We start from the raw sequence: 25,928 nt of genomic DNA, 5'->3' as shown, positions 1-25,928 counted from the left end.
ATAGCGTTGTTCAAATTCCTTGTTTCCTTACCGACCCTATGCCTGGGTGATCTATCCATTGTTGGCAGTGGGGTAGCAAAGTCCCCGACTATTACTGTATTACGTTTATTACTCCTTTCTGCTCTGTTAGTTTTTGGTTAGTGTATGTAGGTGCTACCAGGTTGGGAACATAAATATTTACACTTATTACATCTCCTTGATGTAGTGACTTTTTAATTATCATATTGTCTCTTTTTTTTACCAATTTAGTTTAAAGTCTATTTGTCTGATTTTAAATACAGCTACTGCTGCTCTTTTCTTTCTTCTTTGTTTGTTTCTCTCTCTCTCTCTCTCTCTCTCTCTTTTCTTTCTCTCAGTTACCATTTACTTGAAATGTCTCTTCTCAACCCTTCACTCTCAGTCTATGTGTGTCTTTAAGGCTAAAGTAAATCTCTTACAGGCAGCATATTGTTAGATCTTGTGTTGTACATCCATCCATCCATTCTACGTCTTTTAATTGGAGAATCTAATCACTTTATGCTTAAAGTAGTTACTGGTAGGTCAGGGAGTACTCTTGCCATTTTGTCCACTGTTTCACGGTTCCTTGTTTCTTACCCTGCTGCCCTTTTGTGTGTTTTGATGTCTTTTGGTACCAGCGTACTTTGATTTCTTTACTGTGTTCTTGTGTGTAATTTCTACAGGATTTTCCCTTTTGGTTACAATGAGGCTACCAGTAAATATTTTAAACTTGTAATAACCTACTTTAAATGGATAACAACTAAACGTCAATAGAATTCATCAACTTTACACTTTCATTTCTTCTCTCCCTCACATTTTAGGTTATTGCTGTTACAATTTACATTTTTTTCTATATTGTGTAACTGATAACAGATTATTGTAGATTATGGATGTTTTTAAAATTTTAAACTAGAAAATAAGTTATGAATTAAACTAAACTATTTGTGAATGAATCATGCATTGCTATGATCATATTGCAGAATCTAACTATAACTGCTTATTTACTATTGCTTGTGACACTCACTTACACTAACTTTTAACGTTTTTATGAAGTTAATTAGCCTTTTTTTTTTTTTTTTTTTTTACTTCCACTCAAAGAGCTCTGTTCTGCATTTGTGGTGAGATGTGTCCAGGGGTAACAAACTCCCTCAGCTTCTGTTTGTTCGTGAAGGTCTGTCTTCCCTTTGCTTCTGAAGCCCAGCTGAGCCGGGTATGGGGCTCTTGGCTGGCAGTGATTTTCTTTTAAAATTTTGAATATATCGTCCCATTGCCTCTGACCTGACATGCTTCTGTTGAGAAATCTGCCTATAATCTTACAAGCATTTCGTTGTACCTAACTTCTCTCTTTTCTCTTGTTACTTTTAAAATTCTGTCTTTATCTTGGACCATTTAATTATAATGTGTCTCAGCGCAGCCCTGAGTTCACCTTATTTGGAGTCCTTTGGGTCTCATGGATACAGAGGTCCACTGCTGTCCCCAGGTTTGGGAAGTTCTCAGCAGCCGTGTTTGTTTTAAAAGTACTTTCTCTTCCCTTCTCTTTCTCTTCTCCTTATGAAACACCCATAATGTGAATATTGTTTCTTTCCTTTGTGTCCCATAATTCCTGCAGGCTCTCTTCGCTCTTCTTCATTCCTCTTTCTTTTTGCTGCAACTGGGTAATTTCTGATGTCCTGTCTCCCAGGCCACTGACTCTTCCTTCTGCATGGTCAGGTCTACTTTGCAAACTCTCTATTGAATTCTTCAGTTTAGTTATTGTATTTTTCATCTCTAGGATTTCTGGGTTGTATTTTGTTTTGTGATAGTTGTTATTTCCTTATTGAATTTCTTGTTTTATGCTTGTATTTTTATTTTGTTATTTGTCTGTCTGTGTTTCCTTGCAGTTCACTAAACTCCCTTAAGAAGACTATTCTGAAGTCTTTGTCTGGCAGTTCATGCATCTCCTTTTCTTTAGGGTCAGTTACTGGAGCTTTAGTAGTTCTCTTTGGTGGAGTCGTGTCGACCTGATTTTTCATGCCCCTTGATTCCTGATGCTGCTGTCTGTGCATCCGAGGAATGGGGCTCCTCTTCTAAACTTCACAGGTTTGTTTTGGCGGCAATAGATCTCCAGCAGTCAGCTCCAGCTGGGGTTTCTGGGTGTGTCTTCTGGTCAAGCCCTGGGCAGGAGGAACCTGCTATTATGTCTGTTTTTGGACGTGGCAGCTGTTGGAACTCTGAGAGTGAGGCTTGCGGGAATGGTGCCACTGGCTGAGAGCAGTGGGAGAGGGCTGCTGGCGTGGTGCGCTGCCCACGCGAGGCTGCAGAATGGCCTCCATGGTTGCCTGGATCTTCTGGTCAGAACTGGACCCTATATTCATTAGTAGGTGGGCCATGAGTTAGCTTCCCTCCCTGGTGGGGCAGCAGGACAGGGTCTGGGGCTTGCACAGAGTGTTGTCTGGGGACCCAGATCAGACTTGAGTGTGCCCTGAATTCCCTGGTCAAGGAGGCCACTGAGTTTGCTCTGCATGCAGGAGGAGCTACAGGCTGCGTTGGGTTCAAGTCCCACTGCACGTGGGCCTGTGGAATGGGCTTCACAGCTCCCCGTGTGCTCCCGATGGACCCCTTGGTCACACAGGCTGAAGGTTCTCCTCAGCAATAAACAGGACTACAGACTGGATTTCCCGCCCAGGCACTGTGGGAGAAGCGGCTCTAAAGCAGTAAAACTCTTTGTTTTCTTAACTGAAGCAGACCTGCACCCCAGATTGTCTGATCGGACAGTCACTGGCCTTGCTCTGTCAACTCTCAAATCTGCCTGCCTCTCAGCTGGAATGCTGCACAGCTCCCAGGAGTCACTGCCAGCCCTTCTGGGCAGAGGGGCTGGAAGGCCCTCTCTGCAGTGGGCGGGGCTGTGTCACGGCTCCCTGGCCGGGGCGGAGCTCTCTGGCTGGGAGGGGTGGGGGGCGCCCCTCTGCCCTGGCTCTGCATTAGTCCCCTGGCCTGTGTGTAGAACACCCCATGCCCAGTGTGCTCTGCCTGCCTCCTTTTGGCTTGAGCACAGCTGGACCTCACAGCCCCCAGGAGTCCTTGCCAGCCCTTCGGGTCAGATGGGGCTGGAAGGTCCGCTCCGCAGCGGGAGGGGCTGTGACTCAGCTCCTCGTCTGGGTGCTGGCAAATCGGGCTCTTGGGCCAGTAAAACTCCTCATTTGAGGATCCAAATCAGGCAGATCTGCACCCCGCAAAGCGACCCACATTCCTGGGGTCCTCCTGGGTCCTCTTGTCCCACTGGAGGAGCTGAGGAGCTGGAGGCTCGGGGTGCCCTCTCCCCGTGGGGCTGTGCCAGCCTGGGGGAGGGGCCCGCGGCCAGCCGAGGCTGCCTTCTTACCGGCGCGGCGGTCTCCCGCGGTCCCCGTGGTCGGGCTGCGGCGGCCTCGGCCCAGTGTTCCGGGAGCTCAGTGGTGCTTGCTCTTGAATGGCTGTCAGCTGCCCTTCTTGGGAGCAGAGCAAAGTCAGGAACGACCTTGTCGCCATCTTGGTGAGTCAGTCTCCCAAAATACTTCTCAGAAGAAACCGCCAGCGCCACTCCTGACTTGTTAACATGACGAGGACAGTCAACGTGGCACCTTCCTCGTAATCAAAGGGACCCAGACTCAGAAGTACGTCCCCACTGACGCAACACAGTCCTGCAGACAGCTGACTGGGACGGGGAGAGATGGGGAGCTTCCACACACCCGGAAGCTGTCCTGGCAGTTCCAGCAATCTGTCCCTGGAGCCGGGAGCCTGGGCAAACCTCAGACGGCTAGAGGTTAGGCATGAGCGACTCAAAGGTGCCAACAATCATCTCACTCCTCAAAGCGAACATCAACACCGTGTCACTCTGAGGAGAAAAACACGCTTTTGCAGATGTGCCTGAGTTCTCCTGACCCCTTACTGGGTGCTTCAGTGACGGGATGTTCTAGAGAACTGGGGGGCAGCTGACCGCGGGCGCGAGTCTACCAGCCACTTGGGTGTCCCTGTTCTGCTACCCGAGGTCACCAAAAGCCACGTGGGCTTTCAACCGGCAAGCCTCCTGCTAAGAAGCTGGAGGCCGCGCTTAGTTTAAGGGACGTCGAAACAACGGCTTGGTCTTTTAAAGCAATTACTGATGTCCGCAAATGAACATCCACTTTCTCGGCATTTAAATCTGACAGCTTTGTTAATAAAAGCAGCACCAGATACATTCAAGTCTGTCCTCTTCATTAGTTACACTGTTCAGCTACAGAGAGATGAAAAATGGATACATCAGATGCAGAACAAATTAGTGCCTACGTCAGAAAGTCTTACACTTTGGAAATAAACGTATTTAGTGATTTGTTTTTAAGAAAAAAAAAAAATACCGGAGAAGCAATTCATGTTAGCACAACTCTGGCTTGAGAAGTGCTTTCTTGTAGCAAGTATTCCAAAAGGGCCAAAGCCTCAGAGCAGCGGGCTGGCCCGCCGGCCCCGGAGTGAGCCGGGAGGCCGCGGCAATGAACCTGGAGCCAGTGGGGGACCCTCAGCCGAAACCCTTTAGCTCACCCCCCTAACTTTTCAGAGAGAGAAGAGACCCTCTGCAGGGAAACCCAGCCCAATTGGGGCTGGAAAATACTTGAAACAGTGCAAATACTTCCACCCTCAAAACACAAACTGAATCAGCCCCTATCTTCGCGAGATCCTGGGTCTTCTCTGCCCTATGGGTCCTCAGCACCATCTCCACCTGGGGCTTTGAATGGCCTGATTCTGTAGCCAGAATCTTCCAGGGGGAGCTGCAGAGGCCCCTGCCCTGTGGCATCGGGTGAGGCCACCCACCCTCATGCTGAACCAGAGTGGAGGCCAGCCGGCCACCGTCATCACTTTTGACGCCTTTCACATGCCCCATCAGCCTCGCAAGGTGGAATGAGTCAGTCTTCACTCCTGGCTGCCGTATTCAGAGGGAGGAGGGGGCTCCTGGGGTAGAAGACACTCGTGCCTGCACACCTGCACACACACATGTGCTGTGCATACACACACACACACACACACACCCTTTCCTCTCCCAGAGGCATAGCCCTGCCCCCTTCCCAGCGGGCCGTCTGTTGCCCTAGAGGCAGAACTGCTCCCCCAGTCATTCTGCGGCGGCCCGCTGGGTGCCCACCCCATGCCAGCCACCCCTCCAGGGCCAGGGGCCCCACACTGACGGGCGGCAAGGCCCCCGTCCTCACAAAGGCTTAGCTCTAGTGGAGGAACAGGAAACAGACAACTAAGCAAACAGAGAGATCCAACAAATCCAGGTGAGGTGAGCATTGCCCCCCAGCAAAATGGGAAATACGAAAGAAAGCCTGGGGAGGGGGGTCCCATCCGGTTCCCACCCGCATTAAAACAAGGCCCCAGAGAAACCCCCAGCCACTGACACAGCCGCTCAACTCCTCTGAGGCAGATCTGGACCCATTTCTTCCAACAGAAACTGGAAGTTCCGGCCCTGCAGCCTGCAGACCGGCTCGGTGAGCCTGGAGGGTGGGAGCCGCACCTCTGGCGGGTGCGGAGCGCCAAGTAGCTGGGGAAACTAGTGCCTCGGTTTGGACAGCCAAGGGCCAAATGTACGTTTGCCGCAACACCGAGACGGGAGCAAAAGTGCTGATTACACTGGAATTTTCCAGCCGGCTTCCAGCTGATCATTTCATCTGTGCAGGCAGAGCCACAGCGAGGTAAGGTGTTGCTAAACCTCCAAAGATCATTCTGTGCCTTTGCTCCCACAGTACACAAACACCCATAAACCTGAATTTCGTCCCCAAGCTAAATAATGCCATCCTCTGTCAATTTTACCTAGTTCTGTGGCCTCCTCAGTTCCAGTCACCACTGTAGCCCACGGCTCCTGTCCCTTTGGACAGTGTCAGAATGCTGAGATGTTGTCCTGGTTCACTTTTTATTGCGAGAGAAGTGACTCTTTTCAGCAGTACATTGGAAACCATTTCGTGCCACCTCACCGGGCACTTGTGCAGGCGGCACAGCTTGTCTGTGACCTGCAGGTGCCCCAGCAACTGGCGGTATGGGGACTAGTGAAGTCTTTGGAAAAGAGTTGCTGGCAAGATGTAGAAAGGAAGACTGGAGGAGGACTGGATGTGATGGAGTGAGACCATTTTATAAAGGTCTCTATTGCAAATCATTGCCTGGGTTTTGGATAAAAATACTAGAAAATCATTTCAATGAAAAAGCCATCCACACACGTGTGTATGCATATATGAGCACAGATACAGAGGCTCACACATCTATACGGCTACATGCAGTGGGTCTGTAAGTAGCCTCACATCAAACCCTTCTCAGGAAAACAGAGCTTGTGGGAGGACGGGGGTCTGTGCACACCTTCTATCTCATGCCCCTCTGTACCATTTCCATATTTTTAGAAAGAGCATCATCTACTTTTAAAAATAAGGATTTTAAAGGAAAATATATTTTCATAAAGAAATTCTCCAATTCATAAAAATATCTGCAAATGATGAGATCAACAAGGGACTGATTTCCAAAATACACCAACACCTCATACAGTTTAATATCAAAAGAAACCAAACAACCCAATCAAAAAATGAGCAGAAGATCGAAATAGACATTTCTTTAAAGACATCCAGATGGCCAACAGGCACATGAAAAGATGCTCACTGTTGCTAATTATTAGAGAAATGCAAATCAAAACTACAATAAGGTATCATCTCACACCAGTCAGAATGGCCATCATTAAAACATCTACCAATAATAAATACTGGAGAAGTTATGGAGAAAAGGGAACCCTCCTACACTGCTGGTGGGAACGTAAATTGGTGGAGCCACCATGGAGAACAGTACTGAGGGTCCTTAAAAAACTAAAAATAGAGTTACCATATGATCCAGCAATCCTACTCCTGGGCTTATATCCGGAGGGAACTTCAATTCAAAAAGATCCATGCACCCCAATGTTCATAGCAGCACTATTTACAAAAGCCAAGACATGGAAACAGCCTAAATGTCCATCAACAGATGACTGGATAAAGAAGATGTGGTATATATATATACAATGGAATACTACTCAGCCATTAAAAAGAATGAAATAAAGCCATTTGCAGCAACATGGATGAAATTAGAGATCATCGTAGTAAGTGAAGTAAGTCAGACAGAGGCAAATATCATATATCGCTTACATGTGGAATCTGAAAACACGACGCAGATGAACTTATTTGCAAATCAGAAACAGACTCACAGACATGGAAAACAAACTTATGGTTACTGAAGGGGAAATGAGGGGAAAGGAATAAATTGGGAGTTTGGGATTAGCAGATACTACTATATACAAAATGAACACACAACAAAGTCCTACTGTACAGCACAGGGAACTATACTCAGTATCTTGTAATAACTTATAATGGAAAAGAATTTGAAAAAGAATATGTATGTATATGTATAACTGAATCACTTTGCTGTACACCTAGAACTGACACACCATTGTAAATCAACTACACTTCAATAAAAATAAATGCATAAGAAATAAAGAACTTTAAAAATTAAACCAAAACACTGACATTTTTAGGTCTCTTACTTGCATCATTAACCTGTTTCCTGCCGGCCTCTCTGAAGCCCCTCACACCACACGCCGGGGGTCTACAAAGCAAATGCACAGGCCTTGGGCCCCTGACAACCTCTTGTGCTTCCAGATGGAGCCCCGCCCCCCTCCCTGCCCTGCACACCCAGGCCAGCCGTCCTCTGGGCAGAGCAGTCCTACCACTGTGGTCTGGCTGCATCCCCAGGGTTCCCCACTGGACTGGCACCTCCTCGAGAAGTGGCCAGTCTATGGGCAGCTGGAGAGACCCAAGAAGGGTGGCTGGGTCCCTGCAGGAGCCCGGCAGACAGCTGTGCAGATGGCCACCTCGCAGTCCCAAGCTCCCCCAGAGTTCTACTCTGCACAGGACGCAGAGGGCCGTGGAGGAGAAGGCAGGACCCTGTCCCGGCCTGGAGTCCTGGGGCTGGGGACTGCTGTCATGACTGGACACTGCCCTCTGCCCCAGAGCACCAGCTGCCTCCCTCTGAGAGGTCACCACCTACCTGCACACTGTGCTTGGTCCAGAGTCACTTTGTTTCCGCGACAGGGGCACGAGCAGGGCCAGGAGCCAGGAGCGGACGGGAAGGGCAGCCTTGCTCAGGTGAGGCGAGAGCAGGCTATGACGTGCTGTGAGAACTGGAAAGGATTATGACTCACAAGGGGCGTGAGAGTTCTGGCTCCCAGCCCGCCGCCTGCAGGGGGACCTGACCTCTGTGATCTGGGCTTGGTCACCGTGAGCTGAGTGTCCGGAGTTCCTGAGGTGGGGCACCCAGCTGGTGTGGGACCCAAGAGCCTCCGTGGCAGTGACCTCTCCTGAGTGACTGCTCTTAGATGGCCAAGAACCAGCAGGCAACGCGCCCAACTCTGTCGATGACCTTTGGAGCCCAGACAGGGGTCTGCACCCGACCTCGGGACCAGGGCTTGTCCTGGGAAACCAGCTGTGTGTGGGCGCCACAAGCAAAATCGTGCTTTTCCAAGTGATCTCTAATATCTTGCCTTTTTTAAGCCCACGTGCTCTTTCGTTATGGTGTTTAACCGTGTCTTCCCAGTCGCTCAGAAAGCAGTCATCCCTGCTCACGTGGACAACAGGCGAGCTCTGGGTGGTGACGCGGAGTGAGGACAAGGACTGGGGGTTACATCCTAGCCTCCACGCTATAGTTTTGTGTCTTCAACTTTCCTCTTGTGCCCTCCCGAGCCCCGATGGTCCAAAGCTGTTTCAAACATCCATCCTCCACGGCTTTCGCACCTCCGCTCTTATTTCCCAGGAGATGAGGGTCTCGACCCCGTCTCTTACTGACGAGCTGCTGATGAAGTCTGCCCGATGCCGCCACCCACCGCAACTGGGAATCCACGGGAGCCACAGACTGTGGTCCAGGGCCCACGGCAGAAAACGGCCCAGAAGGGGCTTCCCTGGGCTGCAGCAGAAGGTGTACTGGGTTCGCCAAGGTCAGTGCATGTCCCCCGAGTCTCGCTTCTGTGGTCTCGGGGTGAGGACAGCCTGACGTGCGCCCTGAGGGGCCGCCCCAGGCCGGAGCCAGGAGCTGGAGAGGCGTCCTCCATCCTCCATCTGTCTGTCGGTCTGTCCACAGTACTGTGGCCCTGGTTCTGATGGACATGTTCTCCATGCTTTGCCCTTGGCATTCAGTGAATATTTTTCAGATTTGGTAGAACATACGGATTCTACCAAAATAAGACAACACCTGACTTAAGAATGCAATGCTCCCAGAAGGGGTTTAACATTCTGCCAGATTCCAACTCCATAAAATCATTTACTGGAGGGGCCTGGTGTCCATTTACCATTGAGAGCTTTGCAAATGACAGTGTTCGGGCGCCCTGAGTTATGGCTGACATTGCTGGTTGGAAGGCCTTTCCTGTGACCGCGCCCTCAGCAGTGAAGCCTCTTCCATTGCAGGACAGGCCTCGTGTTCTGCAGGCCCGCTAGCAAGGAATGAGGGTGCCACCCTCATGCGGGGGGGGTTGGAGGTCAGCTTGGGTCCCCTTCTGTCGCTGCCGCGGAGGGCGAAGTGAAGCCCCACTGATGGACTCTTCCCAGACCAGCTTTGATTGAACAGCTCACCTGATTCAACCCCTGCTCTGTTTCTTTAACAAGAAAACTCACTTTTTAATTTTTTCTTTCAATTCCACCCCCAAGCAAAGGCCACCTCAACGCTGGCAGCCCCGAAGCAAAATTCTTAGGGAAGAAAGCAGCAGGTTGGGACCAGCTGGAGTGGAGTATCCACCACTGGTCCACCTCCCCCCGTGGGTAGGGGTGGGCGACCGGGGGGCACCAGCCGGAGGCCAGGCCATCCCTGCAGCTGGGGAGCAGCGCCCAGAGGAGGAGGGCGTGTGTGCTCCGGAGCCGGGCGTCACCTGGGAGACGTCCAGTCCTGGCCCCCGTCGTGCTCCTGGCTGAGTGAGGACAGCAGGGACCGTCCCCCCTCCCTCAGGGGACTCTGTGGACTCTCCGGAGATCTCCGTGGATGGTGTTCCTTCTGAAGGAGCAGAAAACCGACAAGGTGACCCCTGAGCTGGTCAGGCCTGTGCGTCCAGCTGAACTGCCCTACGGCGAGCACGCGACCCTCCGCGTGCACTCTTTCCCCAGAATAGCTTACCCTTTCGCCCTAGAGGTCTTGAAAGAGTGTCAAGGACTGAATCTCAAGAAAACGAGCAGATCCTCCTAAACTCCTCTGCAGCAAGTTCTTATCAAGATGAAGAGGATGTGACACCCTGTAAACCGCCCTGACTGTCATCGCCTTTTCTGTCCCATTCAGTTTTCCCGTAAAACCTCCAGACCTCAACCCCAAGAGGCGCACACGGTCTTTAAGGCATAGCCGGCTCTGACCCCCCTTTGCTGGCGACGCAGTGAAGCAGTTCTTCTCTAATTCTCCCCACACTCTGCCCCCGACTTTGACTCGCTCTCGGGGGACAGAGACCGGTGTTTCGGCAGCGGTTGCACCAGCTCTTTCTGCGTTTACCCCCACCTACCAGGGGTAGTGAGTCCGCAGTGATCTTGGCTTCATAGTTTTGAACTCTACAAAGTATCAACTTACTTGCAGCATGACTTTTACTCAGAGCAAATTGTAATGTTAAAAAAAAAAAAACCCAAAACACTCAAAACATGTTTTTCTTCTAATTGGCTTTAAATTCTCAATTCCGGGTGCATATCCAGTATTCTCATCAAATTCAGTGTGTTCACCCAGAGTCATCAAGTGACTCAGTAGAGAATTTGGTCGGAAGCACCTGTCTGTCCCTCACCTGAAGCCAGTCACGTGCTGGCTGACCCGGAGCCCGGCTTCAGCCGCAGCTTCCCCGACGGCCGCAGAGTGCCGTGCAGATCCTGTGCCCTCTAGGGATGGTGGCCTGGAGGTGCTGCCTCCCCTTCCTCCCCCCACGGGGGCTTCTTCTGGGGCAAGTCCTGGCACCTGCTCGTACCTACTTCCCTGAGTGTTATTTATGTGCCGGGAACCAGACATGGCAGGGGGCAGTCACCGTCCTTGACCCCTGGCCCTCACATTCGGGTAGACGCAGATGTGAGGGCTCGTATTGTGACATGAGGAGGCCTGTGACATACGGGAGCCCTGGTACACCTAGAGCGATGCGTAGTCTAGAGGGAGGAGGGAGCTTTGGCGAGGGGCATCTACGCTGACAGCTGAGGGGTAAATTCTCCCACAGAGGGAGCAGTGGTGAAACAGACCAGAGAGCTCAGGGCTCACAAAAGCAAGTCAAAGTAACCAGAACAGCAGGCGGGGGAGGCGGGGGAAGGGGTTGGGGTAGGAGGGGCCCTTCGAGGCTGGAAAAGGAGCCAGGGCTTGTCCCGACCCTAGTGAAGAGTTAGAGCTTCATCAGCACGTGTCGGCACGGAGAGCACGGAGTCTCCGTATTAATCAGCACCAACTCCCTGATAGAAACAGCCCCTGGGATGTGCCTGCAAACACCCCAGCCATCTGCCGTCCTCCCAGGTCTCTCCCGGACAAAGAGATCGCTGTCTACATGCAGTTGTTTTTGCTGGAGATTAATTGTTTTTAGAAAATACTTTCATATGTCAGTATGTCCAGAAAGATACCCTCTGGGCGAGCACCACTGTGTGCGTTCTTTACAGTTGCCTGGGCTGTAATTAGCAAGCAGGTCTGACGAAGTGCATTGGAAATTTACCTGTTATAATGAAACCTTTTAGGGGGCGGTGGAGATTGCTGCTGCTTTTTAAAAATTTCTCCTTCTCTGACATAGCTTCTCCTGCCCTGACGTCCACCCAGTCACAAAGTCTTTCAGAGTCTAACTGTCAGTAGCTCTTCTCCCCCACCACCCCATTACCTGATCAGCTCTACGGGGTCACAGCCACATCACCCTGGTCTCCCCGCTTCTGACACCAGCTCCATTTCTAGCCAGAGCAGTGGGTCCAAGATGGAAATTTGATTGTGTTCCTTCAAAGCTTTAACAGTTTATTTACTATTTTAAGGGGAAAAAGGTCCACTTCCTTGAAAGGGCACACGAAGACCTAGAGTCCTCGCTTCTGCTCCCCTGCCCTGTGTCCCTATTCCTGGACGAGCCACGGGGGCATCTTGGTAAAGGCACCCCTGCTGGTGTCTCTGCTGGAAATTCGCATCCGGCCTTCCTTGCTGGCTAACTTCATCTCTTCTCGGAGGATTCCACTAAGATGTCACTTCCTTCAGAAATCTTTCCTTGCGATATTTCAGTCTTGGTGGACCCCTCCCTGAATTTCTGTTTCCATCGCAGAGTCTGTCCGCTCCCCCGAGTTCCTGCAAAAGACTTTTATCTCTATGTCTCTATGTGTCTCTGCCCAGTGCCTCAAGATTAGGAAGGCACTCCTCGCTGGGGAAAGAAGGAGTGGATGTGGAGTCTGCAAGACCTTGGGCGATTTCATCCAAATAATTACGAAGGGAGTTTGCCTGCACTGCTCATATTGGCCGATTATAAATCACCTGTGAATTCGTACCTTTAACAGCTTGCCACAGTTTTCCGACTTTCATAGCTACAAGATGTGATCAAATGTTTTGGAAGCAGAATAAGCCAAAACCGACTGTAGAGCTGGTAGGCTGGAGGAGGCTAAGGCAGAGCAGGGAGGGATTTATTCATTAAAATGATTTTTAAAATTTAATTTAATTTGAAGTAGCCCAAGGAGCAGGGTTGAGCTGAGTTTTTCTGAGGCTCCATCTTCTCATGCTACATGCAGTGGATTTAAGTTAGAATCCCAGAGCAGAGAATGGTGCTTTACCAGAAAGCTAATTTCCTCTCACTCTTTTGGGGTCTCAGGCTGGTTCACACCCCAGGATTTTTGGTGAATGTTCCAGGGAGCTCTCTTGGGCAGAGCCTCTATGCCAGATGGATCTGGAAACCGACCAGGCTGGAGGAACTGCAAGAGACCCAAAGAAGGCAGGGCAGCAGCATCCTCTCTCATCCACACTGAGTGCAGGACCGCTGGGTCCTGGGACGGGCACAGCTCCTGGCCAGGCTGCCGCGGAGACCCCGCCAGGAGCGGGCACGGACAGGGCGGCGGGAGCCAGGCTGGCGCCCCAGGAATTCAGGTCCAGGCTTACACGCGGCTTTCAGAGCACGAACGGACACCTCCTCATTTCACATGAGGTTTCGTATTTCATCTTCCTTCTTTCAAATAAAAGTAAGTTGGTGTGAGCGATGATCGATTTTGTGACATAGGGCACTTCGCGCTTTATTCAAAAGTCAGGTAGATCCTGGTTTCCCCAGGAACTCAGTTTACTTTTAGGTCAACGAAGCTTCCGAACGAGACCCCCACCCTGTTCTAGGACGGAAGCCCTCACACTCCTGTTCCCAGGATGCAGGCCTGGGCCGCATCGTGACTTCGGGAGACATGAATTGAAGTGCGATTTTAAAACATGACGCGAAGAGACGACTCACAGGGTGGGAGGAAATATCCGCAGTGATTTCTCTCTGACAAGGTTCCAGCATGAAGAGCAGGTAAAGACTCTCACAGCTCCACCACAAGAAGGCCATGCAACTAAAAACTAGCCGTTTATCAGAAAAAGACATTCATCCAAATGGCTGATAAGGTGTGAAAAGATGGGCCGCCTCACAGGCCACTAGGGCAACGCAGATCAGAGCCGTGACGCTCGCGGGGAAATGCGCTTCCCTTGTGTGTTAGCTCAGTGATGTGCGTGCACGTGCCTTCCCTGTTAGGTGGGGCTAGTTTAGTGCGCTTGTCGATCGTCTGCGTCTGTGCTACGCTTTGTCGTCTGGACCTGCTGGTAAGTGAGAGACGTGCAAGACAAGCTCTCAGACTATCAAGGCGGGTTTACCAGCTACTCCCTTGTTCAGCTTCAATTCTGCTTAAAACACTCTAAAGCCTATTTTATTTTTCTTCCTTTTTTCAGAGTTGTTTGTACCTTTTGATTGCTTTTATCCATCCCCCCCTGCCCAGCCCTTACCTCTGGTGACCACAAATCTGGACTCTTTTTCTATGAGCTTATTTGTTTGTTTGTTTTTGAAGTATGATTGACCTACAGTGCTATGCCGGTTCTGGTGAGCCACACGGCAATCCTGTATTTCCATACATTTCAAAACCATCACCGTCGTGAGTCCAGCCCCACCGCTCACCACACAAAGATACTGCCCAGGTTTTGCTGCATTCCCCACGCCGCACACCTCTCACGCGGCCACTGACCTTACACCTGGGGCTTCTGTGTCTCTTGTCTCCCTCCTCTGCTCCCCCCCGCCCTTCCCCTCTGGGAGCCACCTGTTTGTTCTCTGTGTTCCTGACTCGGTTTCTCCTGTGTGTGTTCAGTTGTGCGTTTTAGATCCCGCACGAGTGAAATCAAAGGGTAGCTGTCTTTTTTTGTCTGTCTTATTTCACTTAATAAAGCCTATTTCTTTATAAGTTTAAATTTGTTACGTCTTCTTATTGAGTTGAATTTTTCAAATTATTTCGTGGCCCTATTTATTCATAATAATGCTCTTATTGGTCCTAAAGATTTTTTGATCCAATTATAATAATGATAGATTTCCAAAGCTTACTGTTGGCTTAACATATATATTTCCATCTTTTATTTCCAACTTTTTCATATCCTTATAATTTGGGTGTGTCTGTGGAACTAGGTATAGGTGAATTAAAAAAATCTAATCTGAAAAACCTGCCTATCCACTTGAAATTTAGTTCAATAATAGTGTAGGTACTAAAATATTTAAACTTATGATTTCAATATTATTTGTGCTTTTTCTTTCTCCTAATTTTTTACTCCTTGTGTTCTCCTTTACAGTTTCTTTTTAATTTGTTCAAATTTATACTTGTTTTCTTGCTCCATTTCCGTTCTATTTTAGGTGTCAACCCTCTGCTTTCACTCTTTTAATTATGATCCTTGACACTGAACTACACATATGTGACTAACCGCAAGGAAATTCATGTCTTAAGCCCTCTGCCTGAACAATAAGAATTTAAGGGCACACTCCCCAATTTATATGCTGGTTTTTGCAGTATATTATCTATTTTTAATTGAATCTCCCAAATTTAACTTTATTATTTTCTGCAGACAGTATTAGTGTACATTTACCTGTGTCCTCAACAGCATCTTTACTCGTTATTCTGTCTTATGTGTCAGGCGTTCCTACTGGGTAACTTGCTCTTTTTTTGAAGTTTATTCTATAGAATTTCCTTCAGTGAATTCTTGGGTGGTAAAACTTTCCAGCTTTTTTGTTTGTTTGTTCCTTTTAATCTTAAACTGTATTTATGATACTGTTACTTTTGAAAGGCAGCTAATTCTTGGCATGTATTTCTAGCTCAGCAGCTGTTTTTGTCTAAGAGCTTTGAAGATAATCCAGGTTCTTGTTGTTCGGAAGCTCATGTCAGTCTGCTGCCGTTCATCTGTAGGTGATCTGACTTTTCACTCTGGTTGCTCTTTTTTTTAAAAAAATTTTTTTGTTGGAGTAGAGTTGATTTGCAATGTTGTGCTAGCTCCTGGTGTGCAGCACAGTGATGCAGTTTTATGCATATTCTTTATCATTATAGGTCATTTTAAGCTATTGAATATAGTTCCCTGTGCTCTACAGTAGGATCTTGTTATTTATCTGTCTTACACACAGTAGTTTGTATCTGTTAAATCCCAAACTCCTAATTTATCCCTCCTCCTGCCTTTCCCCTTTGGTAACCATAAGTTTGTTTTCTATGTCTGTGAGTCTATTTCTGTTTTGTAAACAAATTCACTTGTCTCATTTTTTTCGATTTCACATATAAGTGATGTCATATGATATTTGTCTCTGACTTACTTCACTTAGTATGACAATCTCTAGGTCCATCCATGTTGCTGCAAATGGCATTATTTCATTCTTTTTTATGGCTGAGTAGTATTCCATTGTATACATATACCACAATTTCTTTATCCAGTCATTTGTCAAACATTTAGGTTTCTTCCATGTCTTGGCCATTGTGAACAGTGCTGCTATGAACACTGGGGTGCATGTACTTTTTCAAATTAGAGTTTTCTCCAGTATATGCCTGGGAGTGGGATCGTCTGGTTGCTCTGATGCCCCTCTTTTGGCCTCTTCTGGTCCATCTTTTCACTCTAAGGTGTCGAGGTGTGGCTCTCTTAGTCTTGCTGATTCACGTGTTACTGCTGTATCTGTGGATTCATATCACTCATTAGTTCTGGAAAATTCTCAGCTGTAATTTTTTTCAGTTTCCTTTGCTCTGGTCTTTTCTTTTGAACTTCTTTCTAGAGTTGTGTTAAAACTCCTTGTTCTGTTCTTCATGTCCCTTTACCTCTCCTAACTGCCTCTGCTCTCTCTGTATCACAGTCTGGGTGATCTCTCCAGATTTGTTTTCCAATTCACTTGTTTTCTCTTCTGCTTTATCTAGTCAATAGTTTAACCCATTCATTAAAATTTTGATTTAATGTTTTTCATTTAAAAATTCTATTTATTTCTTTTATAATATATCTGTTCATTTTTTTGGTAGTTTTTTGGCCCCTGATCATTTTTTATTCCATTTTTTATTCTTTAAACATTTTAGACATGCTTATTCTATATTTTGTATCTCAAAATTCCACAGAGGATAAGCTTGTTCGTTGTTTCTGTTAATTTTCACGCATGGAGGCATTTTCCTTGTGTTTTCAGTCATGTTTGATTGTAAGCTCATATTTAATCGATAAGCATCGGTCCCCTAAGGCTCCAGAAAGGATCTGCATTTGCCTCTGGAGACAGCTAGAGGCACTCGGCATCCAGAGGGTACGACCAGCCTGGAGCTGTGTGCCCTGCTCGGGAATCCAGCTCCATGCACGAGTCTCTAGTTACCTTCCAGCTTCTTGAAATGGCTTAAGGCGTGGTCTTTTACCCTTTGGCGAGACTCCTTTTTCAGAGTAACTCTCTTCACATTAGCTTTCTCCACACCACTCTCTCCTTTTATTTCAGCTCATGTTTTTTGAGGATTTTACTGCTTTGGCTGTTGGAAATTTCCCTTACAGGAACCAGTTTGGAACAGGGAGTTAGAATGATCTGAATAAATGAGGTGGACAGAATTAAGTAAGAGAACATAAAGGCAGTGGAGGAGAGAACTGCAGTCTGAGCGTCCGTGACCGCACAGGAGAAGGTTCTGGCACGTGACACAGAAATATTGGGGGACTGAACTCCCAGTGATCTCCTCCAAATGATAAACGTCCTTAAGAAACTTTCAGTGGCTTCCCACTGCTGACAGGATAAAGCCCAAGTTTCTTGGCAGTTTATAAAGCTCTTTGTCATGTGACACTTACTCCGTCAGCTTCATCTTTCACCATCTGACTGCTGAAGGGCCGTAAATATACCACCTCAAAGTCTGCCGTTTGGGCATAAGAATTATTTTGAGCTGAAGGAATTTAAGTTCCTATAATCCCTTCTCTGCCTAAAATCAGAGCCTCCCCCCACCACCAAACTAAAAAGAATTCGGTTGTCATTAACCCCCTTCCACGAGCAACCTCGTCTTCTTGGAGAATTCAGCCTGATACCTAGACAGACTTTATCACAAACGATCACCTCACACCTCTTCTCCTGAGGGCCCGTTGTCTTTCCAAAAAGACACTTGCTTTCCCATAAGTGCCCTTTGCCTCCCTCCTTTCCCCTGTGAAGTTAGGTATAGAGACCCCAAGCTCTAGCCGCTCCAGTGAGTCACTCACCTCCAGGTGGCCCATGTGTGCGTGTGACGCACCCGTTAAACTTAGGCTGTTTGTCTCCTATTCATCCGTCTTTTATGAGTCTAATTACAGGGCCCCTGGCAGAGAAACTAAGAAGGCATTTTCCCCCCTACACTGTTCTCTTTTCCCCACGTCGCTCTTTGTGAAGGCAGAACACTGAACAGCCCAGCTTCCCCATCTGTCTCCTGGTCACTGTTGAGCACGTGTCCTCTTTCCCTCCCTGCAATGCCTTCTTCCCTCCTACCCACCGCTCTCTGCCTGGCAAAATTCTATTTATAATTCAAGTCCTGGCAGAGAGTTTTCCTCCTCTGAAAGCCTTCTCCAGTTCTTCCAGCCACGCAGGGATTACGTGTTCTGTTCACCTGGCCGCTTGCTGTAGTGGTCTATCTGTTATGCTCTCCATTGAACTGGGACGGAATTATTCATTGAACATGACTCTCTCCCCTCTCTGAACATTTAGCACACGCCAGCTTCTGTAATAAAAGCTCCATGTACATTAATTCATTTAATGCTCACAATCTTTTGAGATAGGTACTAATATTATTTCTACTTTACAGATGATGAGAGAAAGCTTAGAGATAATGATGGTTGATCTTATGTGTTTTGACTGGGCCACAGGGTGCCCAGATATTTGGTTAAATGTCATTCTGGATGTGTCTGTGAGGGTGCTTCCACGTGAGATTCACATGTGAAAAATAGACTGAGTAAAGCAGATGGCTTTCCCCAGTGTGAGTGAGCCACATCCAATCAGTTGAAGGCATGAATAGACCAAAAAGGCTGAGAAAGGAAAAATTTGCTCTCTGCCTGATAGTTTTCAAGGTGGGACAGCATCTTCTGCTTTCAGACTTGGACTTGGACCAGAACCACACCATCAGCCCTCTTGGGTCTCCAGCTTGTAGACAGCAAATCTTGGGATTTCTCAGCCTCCATAATTCTGTGTGTGAATCAATTCCTTATTTTATGTTTGTCTCCTATTGGCTCTAGTTCTCTGAAGAATCTAACTAATACAAAGGTATTAAAAACTTGTCCACAAACAACTAATAGCTTGCAGAGATAGAGAACCAAGGGGACACTCTGGATCCATATACTGTATCATACCCTAAAGGATGTTTGCAGCATCAGAGTGATATTGAAAAATACTATAAATTAAAAAAAAAATAGAAACCATTTGTAAAGGAAGACAACTGAAGCTCAGAGAGCTAGTAACGAGTTTTCGGCCGTAGAACTGAGGCCCGGGCTCGACCCAATGACTTCCTGGCCGTGCGAAGGCCGTCTCTCTGCTCATCACTGTCCTCTGAGCGCCGCTGTATGTTCTGCCAAACTCTTTGTGCTGTTTGTTTTGGAAGAACCATGGGGTGAAGGGCCGGTGGTGCTGTGCCCTGAATTCTAGGTAGAGGGACTGACTCAGCCCCTCACATCCAAGCAGTGCCTTTCCCAGCACAACACATCGTCTGCACGGTGGCTGAGTTTCTTCTACTGGCCTTCAGATACCCACAGGGTCTCCACTTGCAAATCACAGACTGCCTTCTAACACCTACCCAGGTGCTGCAACCTGGTGCAAAAGCAGAATGTAGTTTTCTCTCTGTAAAAAGAACAATATTTCCTTAGACTATTGGCCTGCTGTCGGTAAGACGCTGTGAAAAATTTCCCTTTACCTTTTGAGTCATCTGCCCGGAAAGCAAAGATTTTGTGTCCTACCAAAATTTCCTGTGCTTCCTGCCTTTCTCAGGTCTTTGACTACTCGGGAGAGCTGAGTCTTCTCGATTTTAAAAGAGCTGAATTTAGTTCACAACGATACAACCATCTGTATTTGCCTTTAAACTCTCTCATTGTCACTTAGTTTCAATAGATAATTAAGCATCATTTCATAATGATCTGTGATCCTATTTGATCAAATGTGAAATCTGTTGACATTTTTGATAACTTCCCAGGATCAGGTTCTAAATGGAATCTTTTTGACCTCGAACTAACTTTGAGGCTTCCCAGAAGGACCCTGGTAAAAGATACATGGACTTAATCAGGTTTGTTTGGGACGTGAAATCACACGGGCAGCACTGCCAACCAGGAGCAGATGGGAACCGTCCTAGGTCATATGTGTATAAACACGTCTTACTAATGTAGGTGTCCAGAAGCTGAGCTTCATGGAAGTTTGTCAATACCCTTGCTATAAAAATTTGTCAGTTGTTATCTTAAGTTGTTGTATGGCACAGAAATAACTGAATTTCCTTATCAATGAACTCTCATCATATCTCTAAAGACGGCCATTTTTCAAACGTCTTCTTGCCATTTACAGACAGTTATTGTTTAACTCTGATGTTTTTACAGAAGTGCCTCATCTTGTGAGAGATTCACGGAGACGCCTCCGGCAAGTGCAGGTTCTGTAACTTTGAGATGGTTCCGCTAAAGTGGAATGAACTGTGCCCTTCAGCCTTCGAAAGGACTGTACCTGGTCTTCCTCACTTCCCGGGGGCAGACAAGCATCAGGGACTTGAGCCTTGGGCCCACATCTCTCAGTTAAAGAGGGCTCTTTCAGACTCCTGGAGCCATGTACCAGCTGCAGATCTAAAATTATAATTAACTAGGGAGGCCTATGAACAAGAATATGAAAAGGGGTATATATATATATATATGTCTGATTCACTATGCTGCACACCAGAAATTAACACAACATTGTAAATCAACTAGACATCATTAGTAAAAAAAAAAAATAATAATAATATAAAAAAAATAATTAGGGAGGTTTTTCCCGAGAAGCAGATGACATCTTAAGGTGGACAGCTCTCCCAAGGTCACAGATCAAAATCCTCATCTTCAGAGTGAAATGTTTTATTCTCTCGCCACTTTCTGCTTGACTTCCCTCCTTGTTAGCGCGCGGGAAGACAACGTTCCTTAACTCTGGCAATTTCACTGACTCTACCTCTAAGGCCGTAGTTGCACAACAAAATCCCTCTGCTTTCTTGCTAAGGTGACTTTAGGCCATAGAATCACTCGAGATGACTTGCTGGCTGAACAAGGAGGAGTCTGCATTACAGCTGATGCCTCGCGCTGGGCCCCCCGATCCACACCTGCCCTGTTGCAGCAAATACCGGAAATTACCCAACAAGCCACTTGGCTGAAACAGGGTGATGCCTCTCGGGGCGTCCTCTGATTTACCTGACTCTGACTCGTTTGGCTCACGGGGGCCCTGGCTCAGGAGTGCACTTCGTTCTCGGGGCGCTGCCCACCTGACTGTCACCGCTGCGGCCCGCCGGCTGCGCTGTGTTCTCGCAGAGGTCGGAACCACCGTGTTCCCAGCCAGCAACAAGCATCAGAAACCAGGCCTCCCTGTGCTTGGAGAAGCAGAAGCCAGGAGAACAGCTGAAACAGACCCTCCACGGACCTGACATCATAACCGACACGTCTCACGACAAGAACAGCCGAACCCTGACAGTGACCGAGAGTGACACCAGCACCATGATGCTTCCCCAGGCCGGGGGGACATTAAGTAAACAAGAGGCCACTACAAGGTCTGAAGGGACTTTGTCCTTAAATGATCCTCCACAAGGATCAGTGCCCTTAAATTAAAAAGGAGGAGGAGGAGGAGGAGGAGGAGGCGGCCACCAGACAGGGTGGTGCGGGCACTTCTGGGTGGTTCTACCGAAGCACATCGCGGGAGCCTGAAATGCCTCCGGGTTTAGACTCCAAAAGCCCAGGGAGCCCGTTGGGCGCTGCTGCCTCGGCTCCGCCCCTTCTCCGTCCCTGTCCCCCGCGGCCCGCTGGGGGACGCTCCGCTCCACTGCTGCTCTGTGCCCCCGCACCCCACACCCAGAACAAGGTGAAGGGGAGGCCAATCGGGCCCACGGCTTTCCTCCTTGTGACACAGGACGCACCAGACAGAGACAAGGGGCACAGCGAGCGCCTCGGGGGGGAGGAGCGCCCGCAAACCAGGCGCGCTCTGCCGAACTTCCCAGACGTTCCCCGGTCGAGGCATAAGCACCGCAGACATATTTCTCCTGCTCATATTATTTTAGAGAAGAAAGCAAAGGACTCTTCCCAGCCTGTTTCCGACAGGCCCTGCAAGCGGCAGAGAGCCTGGAGACTGGTCGGCTGCGTAAACATGCCAGCCCCCTGCCCGCTTTGGTCAGGCGCCCCGGGCCCTCGGAGCTGCGGCGGCCTTGCGGCCAGTAGCGTCCGGCCAGTAGCGTCCGGCCAGCGAAGTTGAATCCAGCCACCTACGCCCACTGTCGGGAGGAAGAAAAGCCCCTCCACCCGCCCAGGCCCTTCGGGCCGGCCTAAGCATTAAACCGACATGAGACAGATAGTCAGGACAAAGCCACACGCAAGTTTAACAACGTGTATCCATGGGAGAGACTCAGGAGAAGTAAGCAACTCACCAACATGGCCAGAATCTTCACCTTCAAGGCCATCTTCAGCTAAAGGCAAAGAGGATGCTGGAAGTTTGGGACGTCACAGTGGGGCAAGGCTGCTCACATGAAGACAGAAGAACAAATGTTCAGTGAATACATGTTTTCTGGGCCAGGCAGAGACAGTGGGACACAGGGACGTCAACAAACACACTCTGCTAGGTTCCTCTGGACACACATCCAGCTCATATTAGAGTCAACTGTGGTGAGAGAGCTCTTCTGGGAACTGGCCCTTTGTCTAAATTCTCAGCAATCCACATGTCCACCACAGGTGGCTGGATAAAGAGGTGTGGTGTATGTATACAATGGAATACTACTCAGCCATGAAAATGAAATAATGCCAGTGCAGCAATGTGGCTGGATCTAGAGATATCATACTAAGTGAAGCAAGTCAGACAGAGAAAGAAAAATACTGAATATCACTCACATGTGGAATCTTAAAAAAAGATGCAAATGAACTTATTTACAAAATAGAGACAGACTCACAGACATAGAAAACAAACTTGTGGTTACCAGGAGGGGAAGTGGGTGGTAGAGGGATAAATTGGGGGTTTGGGATTTGCAGATACGAACTGCTATATATAAAATAGATAAACAACAAGGTCCTTCTGCACAGCACAGGGAACTATATTCAATCCCTTGTAATAACCTATAATGGAAAAGAACATGAAAAGGAGTATATGTATGTGTAAGTGAATCACTATGCTGTACAGCAGAAATGAACACGACATGGTAAACTGACTCGAATTCCATAAAAACAAACAAACAAATTCTTTAGGCAGCTAAAGGGGAGGCAAAAGGAAAGTGCCTGGAGTCTTCTGTTTCCTAAAAATACCCCACCTAAAGGAATCATCATGCCACAGAGACATATCTGGGTGGGAATGTTGCTCCCCTGCCTTGTGCAGGCCCAGCCCTGGCTCTGGGCTCCAGACCCGCCGGGACGCCTCCTCCACCTGCTGCAGAACAGCTGGGCCTGGGTGGGTCTGGGAGCCCAGGTCCTCTGGCCCCCGGACCCTGCACTGTCGCCCTGGGAGCCGGGGCCAGGTGAGCCCAGCTGCGGGCTCCACAAGGGCCATCGCCTGAGGCCTCCTCTCTGCGCCTGCCTCGGGCTTGCTCCGAATCTCTTAAAGACTGGGATGTGAATAACTCTTTTTAATCGTCACTTGAAACGGCAGGACCAAAAACACCCAGAGCTCTGTGAAGCCCTTTGAAGAGAAACCTCAGGGACAAGGAAGGGAAGCTTTAAAAGACAGTTTATTTAGCCGTAAGGGCGCCCACCGCCTTTGCTGCGGACAGCAATTAGGGTGCTGTTGTAAGGAAGTCAGGGTAGGGAGCAGAATTTGCCGCCCTAACATACGCCCCTTTGGAATACCAGTGATTGTAAGTCGGTCATTTTCCTAGAAACAGCAGACATGGGAAAAACGCTGAAAACCATGCAGGAATTGCCTGCTATAAGGCACAGTTAGGTTTGTGAGGGAGACTTCCATCTGTGAGGGTGTCTCCTCTCTGTCCCCGGAGAAAGAAGAAACCCGAGGCGGTGGAAAGAGCAATCTTGAATCCACACCCCAGTCACCCGGGTAACGTCCCCAGACTGACCCTCCGCGCCCGTGGCGTCCTCTTTGCCTTTAGCTGAAGGTGGCCTTGAAGGTGAAGATTTTGGCCATGTTGGTGAGTTACTCATTTTTCCTGGGTCTCGCCCATGGATACATGTTATTAAACTTTTGTTTGATTTTCTGCTGTTAATCTGTCTCATGTCAGCTTAATTCTTAGACAGCCAATAGAACCTAGAAGAAATTTCTTCCTCCCCGACATTAGCATTTTCCCCGTAAAGCATTTTCTTTTCCACAAAAGCAAGTGTGCGCCTGCAGCCCCCTGCCCTGCCCCCACCCCAGGCGGACTCACCTGGGCTGAGAGCAGCCCGTGCAGGGCTCGGCTGGGTGGCGAGGCTGCCCTCCTGGGAACGGCGTTTCTTTTGCCGATTGTGGGACCTGGTTCTCTGCTTTTGAAATCTCATGTACAGTCAAGTCGGTAGCTTGAAAGAGGAGCATGGGTGGTGAACTCTGCTACTGATTCTTATCAACCAAAGGTCACTGTTTGGAGCGGAATGTGAGCTGAGGGTCCTGGGGTTACTGGGAAGCAAACTGTTTTGGCGCTCACGATGACTCTGCTCTGCTGGATTCCTTGGAGAACCCGTGTCACCACGCTGTCCCGTGGTGAACTGCGGATTGCCTGGTGGTGTCCTCTACGTATTTCCCGTAGTCTTATTTTTCCAGCTAATTCAGATTAAAATTCAACTAGCATGTGTTACCAAACCAAGCCTGGGCCCACTCACCCGCAGGCAGCAAAGCCAGTCTACTGCCCCGGGCTGTGGTGAAGGCAAGTGCAGTGTTTACTGCCAGCGCCCAGGACTCGGGGACAGCGAGTGCTTAAAAGGCCCGGACACCCCGATGGGTCTCAGAAGAGCATTGTAAAGGCCAGGTGAGGGAGGGGAGCTGCAGGGCAGCCCACGCACGGTTCTCTGGTTGACAGTGAGGTCGCCGTGGGGGTCACGGGGGTCACCTCATAGATCCTGAGGTGCCAGTACGCGCTTGCGGTCCTCAAGCCCTGGTTGATGGCTTGCAGTTGGTGGGGGTGTTAGCAGCTGCAAAACAAGCTGTCAGATCCCGTTATCTAGATGCTCGAGAGAGGAACGAAGGCAGGGGATACAGGGGGCGTGTGAGCGGAGAAGCGCAGCCAGGCTCGCCAGCGAGCAAAGCTGTGGCTGCCGCTCCGAGGCGAGCCCGGGGCACGCGGGGTGGAGCGCTAGCGCCGCCACAGGGCGCTCGGGGTGCGGAGCGCGGGGCACTGGCCCCGGACAGCCAGGTGCCCTTTGCAGGGGTGATTTCAGTGAGCCCATTGCACCTCCCCACACGTAGAAAGGCGCTGGATTCCTCCCCTTGGGATGTCTGGCTCCCTTGAATTAACAGTGACCTTTTGGTGCTCCAACTGCCTGGCTTCGCTGCAAAACCTCCTGGCTCCTCGTTTGCCTCTTGGGAGCCGCCCCTCGGAGCCACCTGAGGGGTCACCTCCAGGCGCTAGCCCGCAGAAAGTCTGCTGAATAGAAGGGAGTTCTCAGCTTTGAGGCTGTGCTGCTTTTTGTTTTGTTTTCAGTGGACGGGCCTGTCCTTTCTCGCTCTTCAGGGACAGGGCCTGGCTCCTCTGCTCTCCTGCATTTTATGGAGCACACAGTTGGTGCTGACGGAATGCTCTGCTCCTCACCTTTTCTGGGGCAGTGCCCCTCCTGAGGCAAAATGCACCAGTATTTTCTATAGAGATGTTGTAAGTATCGGGCCCTTCCTTGTGGCTGTGCTCAGAACGGAATCAAGACGAGAGGATGCTTTCTGGCTCCTGGAAGTCCAGCACCTAATGCAAGCGTTCACGTGCCACAGGACGTTAGCCGTGAGGCAGAAGTCTGAGCAGCACAGCACATTTTGTGCCCTGGGTCTATTCTATGTGTGAGAGATTGCCAGGGAAAGGTAAAATCAGGCCCCCCACGTCTTTGTGTCCCTTGTTGCTTCTTGCAGGAAACAAGGAGCATGTCAGAGAGGAAAGCATTGTCCCCTCACCCGTCTGCTGGCTGGTCTGAGAATTAAACCGACATGAGGCGGATCAACAGGAGAAAGTCACACAGAAGTTTAATGACATGGATACATGGGAGAGACCCAGGAGAGGCCATTGACCCACAACAGGGCCAAAGCCATCACCTTCAGTGCCATCTTTAAAAGATAGATGAAGAAGGGGGAGGGTGGCTCAGTGGTGGGGCAGGTGCCTAGCGTGCGTGAGGCCCTGGGTTCAGTCCTCAGCACCTCC

The 25,928-nt window shown here is 49.1% G+C and overlaps 1 protein-coding gene across 6 annotated transcripts in view; it reads right to left on the bottom strand.

The window, feature by feature from the left end:
• UNC93A (unc-93 homolog A) overlaps positions 1 to 24,226 on the bottom strand; it is a 53,651-nt gene extending 29,425 nt beyond the window's left edge. For 2 of the 6 annotated variants that reach the window (XM_074368000.1, XM_074368002.1), the window contains exons 1-2: positions 8,035 to 8,141; positions 3,356 to 4,225 (exon numbers count right to left, since the gene is read on the bottom strand). The gene's annotated coding sequence lies outside the window, so the exon portion shown is untranslated. Of the gene's footprint in view, positions 1 to 3,355; positions 4,226 to 8,034; positions 8,187 to 23,981 lie in introns of those variants that run through there. The other 4 variants (XM_074368001.1, XM_074368003.1, XM_010968938.3 and 1 more) reach the window with 4 other exon arrangements.
• Positions 24,227 to 25,928: the final 1,702 nt, after the last annotated feature.

The sequence above is a fragment of the Camelus bactrianus genome, chromosome 8, assembly GCF_048773025.1.
Source record: "Camelus bactrianus isolate YW-2024 breed Bactrian camel chromosome 8, ASM4877302v1, whole genome shotgun sequence".
NCBI lineage: Eukaryota > Metazoa > Chordata > Mammalia > Artiodactyla > Camelidae > Camelus > Camelus bactrianus.
This window is presented reverse-complemented; position numbering and strand designations above follow the sequence as displayed.